At 38.2% G+C, this 17,668-nt stretch overlaps 1 protein-coding gene across 1 annotated transcript in view; it reads right to left on the bottom strand.

Moving 5' to 3' along the window:
* Window positions 1–17,668, bottom strand: part of LOC140241185 (cation channel sperm-associated auxiliary subunit beta-like) — a 282,231-nt gene that overhangs the window by 224,349 nt on the left and 40,214 nt on the right. The gene's annotated exons all lie outside the window — the stretch shown is intronic.

Raw genomic sequence — 17,668 nt, forward strand, 5'->3', positions numbered from 1 at the left:
ATGAATAAACAGGAAAGGTTGCCATGGAAACCACCCTTTTTTCTCTCACTAACTTAGCCCCGGTGATGAGACAGTTTCAGTGTCTGTCAAGTGAGGCAGGCCGTGGTGCTACCACTTGTTACTGTGAAGGTGGGCGGGGGCGGCAGTGTCAGGTGCGTGCTAATTGGACACTGCAGGGATCGAACATACAATTAAAGCTTGCGGGGGGGGGGGAGGGGGGGAGGGGGTATGGGTTGGGGATGGATACCTCGTGGCCAAAGAGAGATGGGGTGAGAAGGGGGGGCACGGGGATCAATTCTTCTTTGTAAGAATCATACAATTAGATTGAAAGGCTAATCATGAACCTCTGCAACTAGTCTGCACCTGTTTCAACCTACACTACCATGCATTTTCCAACTCACACAATCATTATTGGCACAGGAGTATCCTTTCATACAAATATGCAATGTAATTCGATAGAAAGATATGGACTCCCACTAGTTCACACTAAAAAAATTTGTTTGTTCGTTTGTTTGTTTGTTTGTTTTTTTGCTGCTACTGTTGCTGCTGGTGGTGATGAATGTACTATAGCCGCAGTAACCAGAGTAAGTAAAACTTTGAACAAAATCTGACAGGTTACACAGAAAGTAGAAACAAAAGTGATGACTGGTAATATACTGTATATTATGTATGTTGGTAACTAATCCAATGAGGCATTAAAGTGCCTGCTTGAAAGCACCCTCTTGGGCAGGTGACTGTAGAGTTGCTATAGCTCAAATCTTTACGCATTTATGCATTGGCCAGTTTTCTTTTTCCCAAAAGGTAGGTTTTCACCATGAATTATGATACAGACATAATCATCAAGATTATCATACTATTTCACCTATTCAAAGACTGAGAGGTATATGAAAATACGCTAGATGATGCAGTCTAAAGAAAGATTAAATACTGATCCTACCATGCATCCAGCAAAGTTAAAGGATTTCTATATAGTCATACTGCAATATGGATGCTAGTTTGATATCTCCATAAGATGACATTTCAATAGCTGACATTCATGTGCCAGGAGTTGTTTTTATTTCAGGGGGGCATTTCATGAAGGAACTTGTCGGATAAAATATCTGACAAGTCAATTATATCCGACAAGTTTTGAGAAATTCTTTAGTCTGATTGGCTGATTTCTCTGAACCTGTCGGATATAATTGACTTGTCGGACATTTTATCCGACAAGTTCCTTCATGAAATGCCCCCCAGATCTCACCCAACACCACTATCTCTGTGACAATGATTTCCCGTGGAGCATCTCAGAGATACACTGTATTTCTCATTTCTTTGCAGATTTATAATTGAACATACACTAAAAGGTAATTTTTTTCTCCTCCCGACAGTGGATAGTTGAAGTTGTGAAATCTAAACTTTGCTAAAACACAGATTTGAGATTTAGTTGAGTTCCTAAAATCACAGAGGTATTATGGTTCAGTGGACAGACCACACACTCTCAGTTGTGAGGTCCTCAGTTCAAGTCTACTGGCAACTGTCGTACAATGTAGGTCCCATGCCAAGGACTTTACCCTCACTGCCTTATCTATAAGTGGGTATCTCACTGGCGTGGAGACAAGGCGATGACCTGGTGGCGACTCGTCTCTTGCTTAGACATCTCCTGAAGACTAACCTGGTCTCCACGGAGTCGAGAGAGAATTAAGCATGTTTGATTATTTTGTTTTTAGAGACTTCTTCCATTCTCCAGCTGGTGTTGACCATCTCCGCATGCAATGTCTCCTTAGTCGCGGAGACTAATTTTGTCCATGACATCTCTGAGACACCTCTGCAACCTTGCAGGGACCAACTGGCAACCTGCAAGACACGTCGCAAAGAAGTCTCTGTGACTGCAAAGACGTCTCCGAGACATAGGGGTGACGCCTCACTGAATTCAAGGCAAATAAGTTTTCACCTCGTTCAGAGATGTCGCCTTCGAGTTGTCTTATTGGTGAGAGCACAAGCCGCAGGTCTTGGTCTTCAGAGTTTCACAAGTCGCAGCAACTGATCAGTCAAGGCAGTCGCGGCGAAGTCTCCTCTGGTGAGATAGGCCCTTTAGGACGACACATAAAGCCATCTGCTCACGGTAACGTGCTCACACACATCTAATCACTTCCTTTTTGGCAAAAGAAATAGATCTAAACTCATAAATCCATAGAGGAAATAACGCATTTGTCCTACAGCATCATTACAATAGTCATAATAATTCATTTTGGAACATGCATCATGAACAGAACACAAATCTAAGCACGATTAAACTAGACATGTGGGGATAAAAGGGCTTGCCTCTTAGACCGAAAAAAATAAATGCAGGATAGCTATGAATGAACAAAATTCTGAGACATAATACATGTAGATGTCAATGTCTATTTTCTTAAAATAACTAAAACTACATTTTTATGTCTTCAGCAACTGAATCTCAACTGGTATCAATGATTATTCTTCTGAAATCATGAAAATTTAAAAGTGAATATGAGAACAAGCATCACAATTATACATCCAACATTTAAACATCAAAGGGTCCCAGGCGTATAAGAAGCCCTGTGAAAGTACAGAACTTCATATGGACTGCTGAATGTATGATCTATTTTGTAATGTGTTGCTGTGGTAGATAAAAATGTAACTCTTGGAATGACTTGAAAATTTGTACTGTGATTTAATGACTGATGATGGCACAAAAACCAATAATTCAGATCAAATTGCATCAAATTTAAGCAAATCAATGATGGCTTGGTTCCAACAAGAGGCGCTCACATTCAAGTTGCATCAAATTAGTTTAAAGGGATGGTACAGTATTGGTGGAGATGAGAATTGGGCGTTTAACTTTTTGGGAGATACCAAGAAAACACTTATAAAATAGTACAGAGCATACCATTTTAAGAGGAATTCAAAGTTTATTTGATGAAACTCGGGTTTGAAATGACTGAAACATCCAAAAACAAAGTAAAACAAAGCATTAATAAAGTGTGGGTCCCACACTTATTAGAATCGCTCTGTTTTGGGTATCTCAGCCATTTCAAGACCAATTTTCATCAAATAAATGTTAAATTCCTCATGGAATTACATGCTCTTTCATATTTCATTAGAGGTTTCTCATTATCTCACCAAAAATGTTATAAACCTGAAATTAGGTTTCAACCAAAACGATACGACATGACGAGAACACCTCGTCTAAATTGAACTCACCGTTTTGAATGTGTACACAAGAGAAGCTGTTATCAATAATCCTATTAGGATTTGACTGTCATACCCAGAAGAGGCATTACCAACAGAAAGGGATTAGCTCTCTCATGACAGAGACCCCCCCCCCCCCCCCCTCCTTTGTTTTTATCTCAGTCTGGCAAGTGTAAAATGACTGCATGCATGGGTGCACGCACACATCAGTGTGCTTTGCCACACATTGCTGTTGATATGTTGTCATGAGTATTCTCTCTGCCATTTCTACATATGCCAGGGAGGTGGGAAGAGACTCCCCCACCTCCCAGAATATGATATCTTTATACAATTTAGGTTTTAGACCTTGCAATCCCCTAAAACAGTGTTGAATCAATACATAGACTAGAGTGGTAAAGAACTGTGAAGTACTCTTGCAGAGACAGTATTTTTTATGCACAAATAAAGATTGCACTTTCTTGAATATGTAATAAAAAAAAAAATCCTGCAGCCTGTGTTTGGTAGAAAATTAACACAATATTACGAATGCCCACATCACAATCATGCAACAAGAAGTAATTTTGGTCATCAGCAATGCATTTCCACTACCGCACATGTATAAGAGTGTCTTTGATGTAGACTACACATCTCCAAACTGGTGCTGAAATAATCCTCAAACCCGAGTTGGAGGAGGAGTTGCACGTCTAAAATCTAGCAAAGCATTCTTTTACTCGGGTTACCTTAGACAGACTGTATTCATAATGATCCATTTAATCTGTTTAAAACTGAGTATGTTTCTCCCTCACAGAACAAGTTTCTTTCTTTCTCTTCTTTTCTAACTACATCTATATGTCTACTAAAGTAATATCTATTTTCACAGCCAAGGTAACGTATAAAAACAGTTATGTATACTTTACACTCTGGAACATGATTTATCTCTTTCTTTTGACAGATATAGCTAATCAGTAACTGGTTGATTATATATTCCTCGAAATTATGTGCCAGTGGGTCTCTGTTTCGTTACTTGTTGTTGGTTAGGTATTCAACAAAATATTATATATTTAATGCAGATTGACTAGTCTGATAGAAAGATAGCTGGCATATAGCAAAACTCAAACTTCAATTGGTAAAAACTTTGTCTCCCCTGTTGTGCATATAATGTGGCTCTGGGCAATTGTAATGTGAATGTAACCTTTAAAAACAATGAAAAGCCACAATGCTTTTCACATGATGCTAATATGATTCTTTCTGACATATGAGAGGAGTGCCAAAACATGTTTATTTGACTAATTTTCACAAAGGGTAGGCCAATTACTTTTAGTATTTTTCTACATTTAAGCATTCTGGATAATGTGTTGAAATCTTCAAAAATGTGGAGAGTTGGATCAAATATGTAATACAGTGCATTTGCACAATTCCATTTGCAGAAAAGTGAAAATCAATATGCAGAAGCCACAAAATAAAAAGAGAAAAGAACAAAAATAATACAAAGTTTCATTGGTTTGCAGCAAAACAGCTACACTAGCTCTGAATGAATACATACATTATAGCATGTATAGTCTATAGACACTGTTCAATGATGTATCATTACAACTCCCAATGAAAAAAAACTCACAATCTGAAATCACACACATTGTAAGTTATTTGTTTCTGCATCAATAGAGCAACATTTGGAAGGGGGCAAGGTGAAATCAACAGCTGGGAAGAATGCACATTTTTAGAAGGGATAGATTTTCATTTGAAACGCAAGCTAGATATAAGTATCTCTTCAGGTCACGGAAGCACATTCTTAATCCAAACAATTCCTTTAGTTTTCAACTGGCTGATAGCACTGACGGAAGGTCACTAGCCAGATTCAGTTGCCGGCTTGATTCGATTCCGACGCTCCGCAGGAACTATCGAATTTGCGCGAAATCCCGAGCAGTGCCAATTATTGCGAGTGGAAGAGACGGCCGCTCCGTGTTTGTGATCCAGCCGGGAAATCGCTTTAGTGTCTGCATGCGCTTGCATCAAATTCATCATTCAGACATTCATCTGTTGTCTACTGATCTGATGAATTTGCCCGTATGTGCCTGCTATTCTCAAACTCAATTCTTCATATTCATCCTCGCTCCCCCTGGACCCCACCCCCCAGCCCCGCCTGCCTTGTGACAAATGGATTCCAAAGATCTTCAAACAGGACATGCTGCCTGTGTTGCAATTACAGGGATTTCAGCGCTTCTGCTCCCATCCTGCCTACAGGAACGTGCGCCAAGTCACCGATTTCTACGACTTAGTCAGATATTCTAAATGATTCTCGTAGACAAACATAGGATTTTCCCATTTAAAAAAAGACTTGCTCATCTTCATGTAATTCCTTTTTTTTGTGTGTGATAGTTCCTACTAGCAGCATAGTGTACTTCATAAAACTGGTTAAAGAGATAATATCTTGGTATACAATCGTCATTCAAAACTAACGCTTTCATAACGATTATACTTAATACAAACATTTCTACGTAATTCTAAATGTCTTCACGTGTGAACCTATGCATTGTCACAAGCTTTTATTACCTACTAGCTGAGCAGCAGGTACTTACAAACTTATAGAGTTTATTTCAAATAAATTTTCAGATAATCTGTTGCAAAGCCATGTCTATTCAGTAACTGGAGATAAATTGAAGACATCAATGTTTAGTGTGTGTCCATAGCTATGTGCCCAAGAAACTTCTACGTTTGTACACTGGTATTGTCAAAACTGCATTCACAAGGCGACCTTCATTTGTGCCATTTTCATGATACTAAAGCTTTTTCAAGAAATTAAGACAATTCTTGCATAATTTGAAATCTTATGTTCGTGAAAATTTTTGAATACCAATATCAAAAAATGTATTTTGGGCCACATTACCAATTATCGAGGTTACGAGCTACATTCCTCACTTCATATTTGCTCAAGCCATAAACAGATTTGGAGCAGTACGAAAGCATCACAAGGCAAAAACTGAACGTCACTCAATTGCGTGAACAAAAAGTACACAATTCCTGGAAGCTCCTCATGTGCAACAATATACCCCTTTCACCTGAATTTTTTTTTTTTTTTTCAAAAAGGTAAATTGATGGAAGAGTTTGATTATGTGCCAGGTTTGCATTATTGACTTTTCCTGATAGTGCACTGCAAGAGTTTCACCTGTAATAGCTTACTGCTGGCAGTTGTTAATATGTATGTCCACACTAACTTGTGAACATTTCTATTAGGTCCCTGTAGTATGTAGTCAGCATAGCATAGCAATTTATAGCAGACCTAAGAGCTAGCTGACTGACAACAAGAAAATTGAATATATAAAAAATGTGACCGTGCATCACAAAACAACCAAAAAGTTGCTTGCCCTGATTTTACATCAGGACTCAAAATAGGTGAAATAGGTCAACCTAGTCAATCTTCAGCTTTTTATGTTTTCTGAAAGAAAAATTCTTTTGCATAAGTATCAAGTTTGGGATCATAAAATAACTGGGAAACTGCGATTTTTTGCAGTTTTTCTACAACACTTTATTGTAGAGCAGTGCAACTGTACATGTTCTAATGGCCCCTTTTCATTTCTTAAAAATCCTCGGAACACAATATTCACTTTCAACTCTAATAACTTTTGAAAGGATAATCCTACTGCATTGAAAATTAGTATCAGTAATGAATAGCTTGAACTGATGGATAGTGCAAAAGTTCAGCTTACTCTGGTAACTATGGAGTTTAACATTATGTTTTTTGTCTCATACATTGCATGGAGTACAGCTTGGTGAGGATTAACCCTCTGAGGATGGACTGATTTTGCTACAACATGCATTTCCCATAGACACCTGCCCGAGCATACTCGGGTCTCATCCTCAACGGGTTAAGCTCTTGAATAGACCTTATATTTCGAAGCCTCTTTCCTTAGCAAACACTTTTCTGAAGTGTGCACTTTCTTTCCATTATTTAGATATGTTTGGAAACTCCATGCATTGAGGTATACATCATTTTACAGCTTAGAGTCTCCTCTTTCAGAATCTGCCCTTACCTAAAAATTCAAATCTGGCATCTTTTTGGTGGTTTTGTGATGCATGGTTACATAGTATAATATGCTCCCTTGAAAATCAATTCACTAGAGACAGGAACTTTGAAACCAAAATTGACCATGTTTCTTCAGTCTTTCATCTTCACTGGTAAACTTTGTCATGCAATTTTCTGAAGCTTTTAGTACTAAACAGACTCCCTTTCTCCCCAATTTCATATCTTGCATAAAAGAGCTTTGCACATACTTCATTCTCCCTTTCACGATGACACTAGAAAGCCTTAGATCAACATACACTCCACTTTCCACTTCACTGTGACACTAAAGTGCCTTAGATCAATATACCATCAACCTCCACCTTCTTGTCCACACAGACTTGAACTATGACCTTAACCAATAACAATGACAAAATGTACAAGTTATCTTGTTTTTTAAGATGACAAATCACACCCAAGTTAAGGGAAAAGCATGAAGACAAAGAGGAAGAAGTAGAAGAATAAGGAGGAGGAGAAGAAGACACTAAGTTTCCAGGAAGGGCATCAACCATTTGTGACCCGCTACAACAAAAGGATCCAAAAGTCGGGGGAGGACAATTTTCTGAAAATTGAATGACATTATTTCCTTACTTTTCTACTTTAATTTCATATATAGCACAAGTCATAAAAGTACTCGGTTGCAGAGATATCAATGATTTTATTAGCGCATGCCAAGTGGTTGAGGATATCAGAATTGCGAGAAAAACGCCTTCAAAGTTATCCTACCGACACTATCATGATCAAGGGGATGCAAGACAGATTTCACCCCTTGACAATAGAAGGTATGCTCCTAGCAACCTCAACGATGTTCATTCAAGCTTAGCGCCAGCGGTCTACGCACGACCAATCAGTAATCAGGGTGCCACGCACTGACCAATAAGATCACTCCCTCATTGCTAGGGGCGGAGTCTAGCTGCGGCGCTAAATACAAATCTTCGGACACGTTTCTGTTACGTTGAAAGTCGGAAAATCATGGCCCAGAAAAACGCTAATTTCTTGCCTTTAATTTGATCATTTAGCTTCGAAATTTCGGCAGATGATAGACAAAACATTAGAGTACAGAATTATGCCAAAAATAGAAATCCGATTGTTATGACCGATTTTGATGATGTGACTTCAAACTCGATTTTCTCGGCTCAGCCGCCAGCGACTTTAGGATCCTTTTGTTGCAGCGGGTCACATTTTTAGTTCCTCAGTGTAGCGCTCACACCGGCAAGCATGTAAATGAAAATTAAAGTACAAGTACTAGTTTATTAATACTTGATTACTGCTGTCTTCTTATTGTACAATGCATGAGTGTGTGTGTAATTGTGTGTGGGGGGAGGGTGTGATTTGGAAATCATATTCTTCCTTTATCCCTACGTTCAACATTATTTTGAGCTTTTGTTGAGTAACCTGATTTTAGCAATCCTCTCATCACAAAGCATACAAACCTACCTGAGGAACAGTTAACAAAATGCCCACAAGTATCCAATTTTTTGTTGGCCAAATGTATCAGTGATTGAAACATCAAACTATTGCTTGAAATCCAGAGCACAACAGTATAAAAGCAGATTAGAATGGAATTTTTACCCACAAACATTTACTGCACTGAAGAGGGTGAAACTCAAAACTTTTATGGACAAGAAAAATAGATACTTACCGGAAAGGGTTACAGTTCATTATTCTAAAGATTCATTGTTCCAAAAGTTTGTTAATCCAAAAATTAAGTACATTGTAAGGTTCGGTAATCTAAAGGTTCATTAATCTGAAAAATGAAATGAGGTTTCTATATAGTTTCGAAGGTTCGTTAGTATACACATTCTGTTTGTTTTCAGATTAACGAACCTTATTTCATTTTTTGGATGAATGTCCCTTCAAAACAATGAAGCCTACTTCCTTCTCGGTTTAATGAACCTTCGGAATAACAAACCTCCAGAATAACACCACAAATGTTCGGATTAACAAACCTCATTTCATTTTCAGACTTACCAATGTCTAGGTATTGGAAATCTGTGTGGTTAAGAATGACAACCTTCAAAATAACGAACGCCACTCACTTGAAGAGCACGTACTGGTTTAACTTTGGGGAGCAGAAGTGTCTAATCTTCAAAGCCGTGATGACTTTAAAGGAAACGTGTTGTTTCAACTTAAAGATGAATGAAACAAAATCTAACAGTTCATGCCAAAAATAACTGAGGAGATGCCATTGCTCATGCTCTTACTTAGTGCAATTCCGGAGGGCTGAGTTCTCTTGAGCTTAGGGATTTCAGTCACGCATGGTAAGAACAATATATTCTGGAAGCAAAAAGGGAAAAATCTCATGCAAAATTTAGAAAGGCATATTGAGCTGTTCTGATGCTGACAATTTTATGCACAGTGTAGGGATTTGTGGGAAGGATATGATATCAGTCCCACAGAGAGGAAACTGCGTAGTGTTTTCCACCCTAGTTTCTTTGAGGATGTGTCACGCGGATACTCATCTGTGAACTATTGGTGTTGAGGATATTGGATCTTTTTTCCCCCGACATCATCTTTGCCATTTCATTCTTTCAATTATAACTGGAAGCTCCCATTTCTTTAGGTCGATGTCACGAGGAGGTCTCCACATGTATAGCAGAACACGTACTCTGAAAGACAGGAGATACGGCGTCTACACATTTGCACGAACTCATCTAAATTATCTCTCTTGTCAAGGGGACAAGATGTCTGGTGGCAATACGGTGAGGGTTATCATGCCTTACAGGAGGTCAAAGGTTATCAATGACTGTCTCTGCCATCAAATATTTTACGTTGATACATTCCAGAAAGCATATATATCATAAGAAAGGACAGAATCTGGTACGAAACACACTCAGGGGCATATATATGTCAAGATAAAAACCTTCCCCTCCATAACTTTTTTTTTTTTTTTTTTAAAGCTTAAACCAAGACTGAAGCTAGATTATTCGCATCACTTCCACACATCATTCGTTTGGAATTCTGCCGAGTCCTGACATAGCTGTCATGTGTACAAAATAAATCACAGAAATGGACAACCAAAACAATCTACAGTTCTAAAAACATGTGACTATGAGTACTAGGATGGCCATGAAATCCATGAAAAACACTTACTTGAGGATCATCATGATTTTAAATGCTACAATGTAAATATTAACCATGTTTTCACCTAATCATTTTCTCTTGCAACAAACTATTAAGTAATACATATGAGTCCAAAAGGTGGTGTTTGCGAAATATACAGATGCGAGAAATGACTAACGCTGTTTTAATTCATTCACTTCGGCAGCAATTATCAAGTGGCACACAATACTCTGAGATGCTGAGTTATTATTTTTTATAATCAAATGCCATCATCTCCATCATCTCCAAAGCACAGCACTCCTCCTCGCTTCAAGCTTCATTTGCCCCTTCCGTGCAAAGAGTTTCTGCAAACTGCTATAAAATTTCTTTCATTGTTGTCATGACACTGGGAAAGAAATCAAAAGATGCGGTATGCAATCAGTCCTGTGCACTTCCGAATGAGCAATCTCCTCTAATTACAGTCTGCCACTTTGTCTTTCACTGACTCATTTGTCTGCGATCTTTGTCTCTTCTTCTCTTCCCTTGACAACTTCCGTATTTGTAAATCCCTTCTCCCATAAATTTCTATAGTCATCTGGAGGTTCCTGGAGATGTGAACTGTGTGGAGGGCCCTGTTCACACTGGTGAAATAAACGCACACATTTCATTTTTTCACACCATGACACCAGGGCCCCATTTCATAAAAGATATTCGGATAACAACTTTTGCTGGATTGGTAACTTCCCATAGCAACAGCCAATCAGGAAGCTGGATTTTTTTTGTCATTACCATAACAACTGCCATTCCAGCAAGAGTTGCCAGCATATCAACTTTATATGAAATGGGGCCCAGGTTCCCCTCTTTCTAGGGGTCTGTCCTGGGGGGGGGGGGGGGAGCAATTCATGAAACATTTTGTCAAACTTTTTTTTTTCTGACAAACTTGCTATAAGCTACTGAAATTGTTACATCTGATTGGCTGAGAGCAAATTTGTGTGACATATTTGTTGGACAAACGCTTCATGAAATGACCTCCAGGCATAACCCTGTGAATAGAACAACTCTAGAAAAGGTTCACCAAAAAAGTGCTGCCCCACTATTCATGCAGAGAGCCCAAGAAGAGGTTGTTGGCTGCATGGGTTCACTTCAAGAGACTTTTCTCACACACATGAAGATGTTGTAAATCTGGACTCAAGTGATGTTTTCTGAAACTGGTCCCAAGCCAAGAAGCTAAAAAGTCTTCTCCCATCACCTCATGTGAATGGGGTCGGATGGCTCTGGCAGGAAGCGATGATGTAACAATAGTCCCTGTGTCAGACACTTCTCAACATGACTCACATCCAACGCCTGCTGGCTGGGTTGAGAACATGCACAAACAAGGAGATGATTCCCAAAAGGAAATGGATACACTTTTTGTCACAATTAAGTCTTCTTCATTTCATTTGGGCAGTTCGATATTTACCAGGTGCAGCAAATCAGTAACTAGAGTTTGTTTCTGCATCTGAGTATATCAAATGTGCATTTGTGTGTGGATGTGTATGTGTGTGGGTGGAGATTTCTTTTACTTGCTTCTACTACGTACTTCCAAAAGCGTTTCTGCAGGTTTGTTCACTGAGTGTGTGCTGCTGTCTAGCAAGCAGGTGACGACAGCAGACAAATGGCGGTGAAGAGCGGTTTGTCTGCCTCACCAATTATCGGTTTTCACACCTCGAACAAAAAGCTTTGGCACATGTTACACAAACATCTGACAGCTGTATGTATGTATGTTAGAAGGCAAACTATATTTATGCCACGCGGTGACAGTAAGTGCCACGTGAGTGGAATACCAATGAAGAACATAAAAAAGTCCTAGAATACTACTTTTTTTTTCCCTTGCTCACTTTTCATCAATATCTCTTTTCTTCCCACCCAGCAAAAATTCAGCTCAATGTAGCCACAAAAAAAAAAGAAGAAGAAAAGAATAGCTTCTAAGAACTGCTCATCCAACAGTGGAAAGTCAGTGGGGTAACGTTAAAAGGTGTCTGAGCTCAGGCCCTGCTTGACTCCAGGCTATTAGCTCAGTCGCGTCTGCTGTTAAAGTGAAAATTTTGCAGTGTGGAATTTTTCAGCATTTTGCGTTACAAGAAAGTTGAACACAAATAAAAGCATTGCAACTGATTGACAAATTACCCTACATTGACATAAATAATTATTTACGTCGATGTAGGGCCATTTGTCAATCAGTTGCAATGAAAACATCTCGACGGAAGAATTTCATGAATTTTTGAACAAATGAAAGCATATGTATATTTTTGCTTGTCATATATTGTATGTAACACTACATGAATTAATGGTACTATTTTTAGTCCACAGAATTATAACTATATATGCAAAAATTCACCTTACTCATCCATGCATGATAAATTACATTGAACTTGCGCAAAAATTTTCCCATTTACAGTGTAAATAATCAACTCAAATTAAACCTTTTATATCAGTTAGCAACCTAAGAAAGCTCTATAAAAGCACTAGAATTATTTAGGCAATGTTCATTTCTTTTCCTTCCCTCTGTACCTGGAAATGACTATGATATAACCCTTGTGTAACAAATCAGGACATGAGGTCATAGTGCATTAGAATAATCAGAAATAAATAGCATCAGATTCTTTGTCCCAAATCTGGACAGCAGCAAAACTGACAGACATTGACTTTGAAATAGAACAGGATCCATGCTAAGATATCAATCCAAAAATATACATTTAGTGTTCTCCTGAAGTAATGTTCGGTAGATGCAGTTTACTAACTAATTAGAACTGATGCATAAGAAACAGAATGACAAAAGTAACTGTGTTACATCATGTACATGAAGGTGATTGGTTGGTCAAATATTTTCTGACATAACTTTCAGATTTCAGCGTATGAAGGCTTGACGGTGACTTTCTAGAATCCAACATACATGTACATCTATTTGGATGATTTGTACAGACCAAGAGCACTAATGAAATCAGGCCAAAAACGTACATGCACTGACCTACAGTATCTAGCTACACTGTATACAAGTCAATTTTTTTCTTTTTTTTTTACAGTGTGTCCTAAAGACAGGATGACTGCCCTGCTACAACAGCAAACTACTACTACTATCAAGTCTTTTGACATCATATTACAAGAAGTTGCAATTCATTGTAGATCTGATAGAATACTGTATGTGTGTTGTAAATATCTGGCTGACCATGTAATGATCACACCTAGGATCATTGGTAATCATGCAAATCTCAATTCCTAATGCTTAGACTCCCCTGCCCTCTTTTTATGTATCATGTCCAAAATGTAAATGCCTTGATTTGTTTGGCATTTTTTTCACACCTGGATGGCTACTATCTCTTGTTCTTTGTTGGAAGACTAATAAAGAACTTCTGTATCTGCATCTGTGATGAACACAACCAAGACTTTTCACTCATCTGATCAGTCTATTTTTAGAAATGAATTGCACTGGACCAAAGAGGATTTTTGTGTCCAAAATTAAAGACTTGTACTTGGTTATCTATGTAACTCATGGTGTTTGGCATGCCAAGTATGTTAAGAAACCATAAGGAGATGCACTCTTACTTGGAGCAATGCAAGCAAAGTGTGAAGTGACACGACTCTCTCTGAACCGAAGGCTGAACTCTGTGCCTTGGGCGGGTGGCGCATGAGTGTAGTGGGGCCCATTTCATTGAATAAGTGACTCATATCCTAAATTTAATATCCCCGAGACATTTACTGTTTGATCCTATTCATCTGTTCTCTTTTTTTCTTTTTTCTTTTTTTTTTTTGTAAGGGGGGGGGGGGGGCAAAAGATGGCCTTCATGTATTAGTGATGTTTTTGCTCATTTTATACTCGTGTTTTTAGAGTAAAACTGTATTTATTCCATCTCACTCGCTGTGTGTCAATCTATTGCCAAGAGTTATCCATGCTGATTTGGGTCTTCCTTTTTAGTTTGCTGGATTAGAGTTGTTATTTTGAACTGACTTGCCTTCTTTTTTTAACAGTTATATGTGCCATCCATCAATTAGACTGTGACCTCCTGCATTTAGAAATAGTCTTACATTCAATCTCATGTTCATTATCTCATAATAAATGTAGCTCATTTTAGGATGGTACAGCTTAATCTCAGAAACCGAAACATCCCAGTAATAAAGAAAATGCATTCAAGGTTGTCAATCATCTTAATAGACAAATTCTGATTGGATAATTACTTTCTTGGATGCATATTAGGACAGGCCTACGTGGCATTACACACAGAAACTACAAAATAACTATCAAAAAATAAATATGGAGAACAAATTCTTCTTTGAGCCCATACAAGCTCACTCTATTCATAAAGCAATGTCAGTTTGCAAAGCAGGATCTGTGCGACGAATCCTACACAGGGACATGTTTACACACAGCTGAATGCATTTACATCAAACTGGCAGACGGACAGTGTGACGTGAAATGGACTTCGAAGAACTTTGATAGGTTTCATAGTGGTAGCCTGCCAACAATCTGCCACTGTTGAATGCCAGCTCAAATTGAATCAAGCCAAGAAATCATTTTGTATGGCAGCCAATGACTCGCCCATCAAAAGCAAGGTTTGGCTTTCACACAAACACTTGCGACACACATTTGTAGGATTTCAGCAAATCAGGATGCATTGCAAATAAAGTTGGGGAGTGATTTTCAAATCACTGCACAATCTGTACAATGTCTGACAGCTTTTAAATCAAAATGAACACTAATTCCATCAAAATGAAGATGTTTCCAAAGCACTATATCATATCTGTCATTTGAAATAAAAAAGTCAATCCTTTGGTCTTATAAATGGATTATCATTTGTAAATTTCAACCTTTTAGAAATTTCTGATTGAGAAAATCATTTCTGTCATCAATTTGTATTTGCACACAGGTGTACTAGAAATGGGCACATATATCTCAAAGATGAGCACACAACTTATGAATGGGAAAATCATCAACATGTCCGTTGAATTGCATTTCTACATGAAGCACTCTCCATCAGTGGAAAACTCTATTCACAAAGACTTTTTTTTTTAAATACAGAATATATGTAACTAAACATTTAAATACACAATTTATTCATGCATTCATCTGATTTGAATTGGTGTTGGCACTAGAAGAAGAACATTAGCTTCATGCTTGCGATTGTACAAGTATCACAGAAGCATACAACGTAGGTATCGTATCAGTATCTCCTAAATGTCTGGTTTCCCCTTCCGACTATCAAAGCAACTCAGACAGGGCGAATGTTCCCCTAAAAGTGGAGATCAAAATGCAATTTACCAAACTGGCTGGAATAAAATTGGTTCATTCACAGGGTTCCTCAAAACCCGTTCCCTCTCAGATTGAGCGAGTAATTGACTAGTGAGATTTGAGCGCCTATGTTAAAGTTGCTAGAAGCACAAAATCACCACACATGACCAAACTCTTTGCTCTGAATGCAAAGGGCTAGCGGAAACTCCAGTCGTGTGAGGGCAAACGCAACACGACCCCTATTACACTGCGCCACCTGGTCTGTCAGAGGCAAATTGGCATCATTTCAGTAAGAAAACAATGCTCCCGCTGCGGGGCTCGAGGGCGGGGGACTGGCGTGAAACAACAAGATCGGTATCTGGCTTGTCAAAACCAATACTTGACTTTTATTATCACATGCACCTTGGTAGTCAGGAGTAACAATTTGTCGACTCCGATAAATCTGAGATTTTTCAAGAGCGCATCTACATTTCCGGTTTCAGGTTGCTGTTTTATTGTTCTGATGAGTCAAAGGGCACAACTGCGATTTCACGCAAATATCTACAGTTTCTTTTGTGATGGCACTATTGACTATATTATCATCAGTTTACTATGTATGATCTGATACTGACATCTGTCCATCAAACTTCCTGCCTAGATCAGTGTTTTCTTTGCTTCCACGCAATACTGTTAAAGTGGATATTTTTGTGTGAGTAATTTTTTGTGCTCGACTGGGTAAGATTAGTTTCACATGTTTTTAATTCCACAGAATCAAGACATGAACTACTGCAACATATAGCAAGCAAAAATATTCGCGTGGTTTTATTTTCGTGATAACTTCTGGTTGCCGGAAATGCATGAAAATTTCAGCACCGCAACAATATCCACTTCTGCAGCAGTGGCAAGAACATTATCTCTTGTAACCTGAAGTTACAAGTACATGTACCATACTTATAATATGATTGCATTTGAACAACTGAATTACTGAAACTGCACTGGGGTTTTTTCTCAATCAACTCAAAACTGTGGGTACATAGAATTTGGTAACATGTCACATTTCCTGACACATGCCATGATGCCATATCCTCTTTCTAATAACCCAATCTGGTGCAAACTCTCAACTGTTTGTTTTAACACACCACTCAGTGGTTTATTCACACTTTGTTTAGAGCTCCATAAATTGAATACTTGGTATTCCTACTGAAAACAAAAACAAACCACAAAAGAAAATACTTTTGTATTTATAACAGTACTGTATCAAACAAGAAAACAAGTTAACGCAAACAAGTTATTCAGTAAAATGAAGATTAAAGTCTGCCTCTTTTCCTCACTGAACCCACAGCTGGCACTGGCAAACTGAATATCAACTCTCATATAAATTTCTATTTAAAATGTGACATCGCTATCATTACTGCCATGACTTTTGTGTAGCATTCATTTCTGTGCGTGAAGCTTGTGAAGATGGTTTCCAGCTTTCATCCACTAACTCATAAAATATTAGAAGCCATCAAAGAGAACAATGAAAATTCCACATCTACTTGAGATGTGCACCTCTGACTCCACAGTGTTACAAGCTACAATGTATCTGCAGCAATCTACCATATGTGACCCTGCACCTCAAAACAAACAAAAAGTCGCCAGTCAGGAATTTTTAGTTAAGACCATATTCTGAAAGAGCAGACGTTAAGCTTTAAAATGATGTATAACTCAAATCAAATGGACTCTCCTAACCTATCTAAATACTGGAAAGAAAGCACAAATTCAGGAAAAGTGTGAACTGAGAAAAGAGGCTCTGAAGTACAGTGTCTATTCAAGCGCTTAATCTTTACCAAACCGTGCTGGCTGTGCGATGAATGGGACAAAAAACAGGAAGTAAACCACCAGAGTAACAACAATGAAGGGATTATCAGATTAAACTGAAATTAAGCATGCCTCATTAACACATACCGTCCATAATTAATGCCAACTTTCAAAGCAGTAGCACTATCCTTGTAAAAGTTATTAGAGTTGAAAGTGAAGAGTGTGGACAAGGTTTTTCAGAAATGAAAAAGGGATTCTAAAGACACACCTAATCACACTATTCTACCAAAAATGGTCGATATAAACTGCTAAAATAAAACACACTTTCCTGCCCGTTTTATGATACCAAATTTTAGCAT

The sequence above is a fragment of the Diadema setosum genome, chromosome 17 (genome assembly GCF_964275005.1).
Source record: "Diadema setosum chromosome 17, eeDiaSeto1, whole genome shotgun sequence".
Taxonomy (NCBI): Eukaryota; Metazoa; Echinodermata; class Echinoidea; order Diadematoida; family Diadematidae; genus Diadema; species Diadema setosum.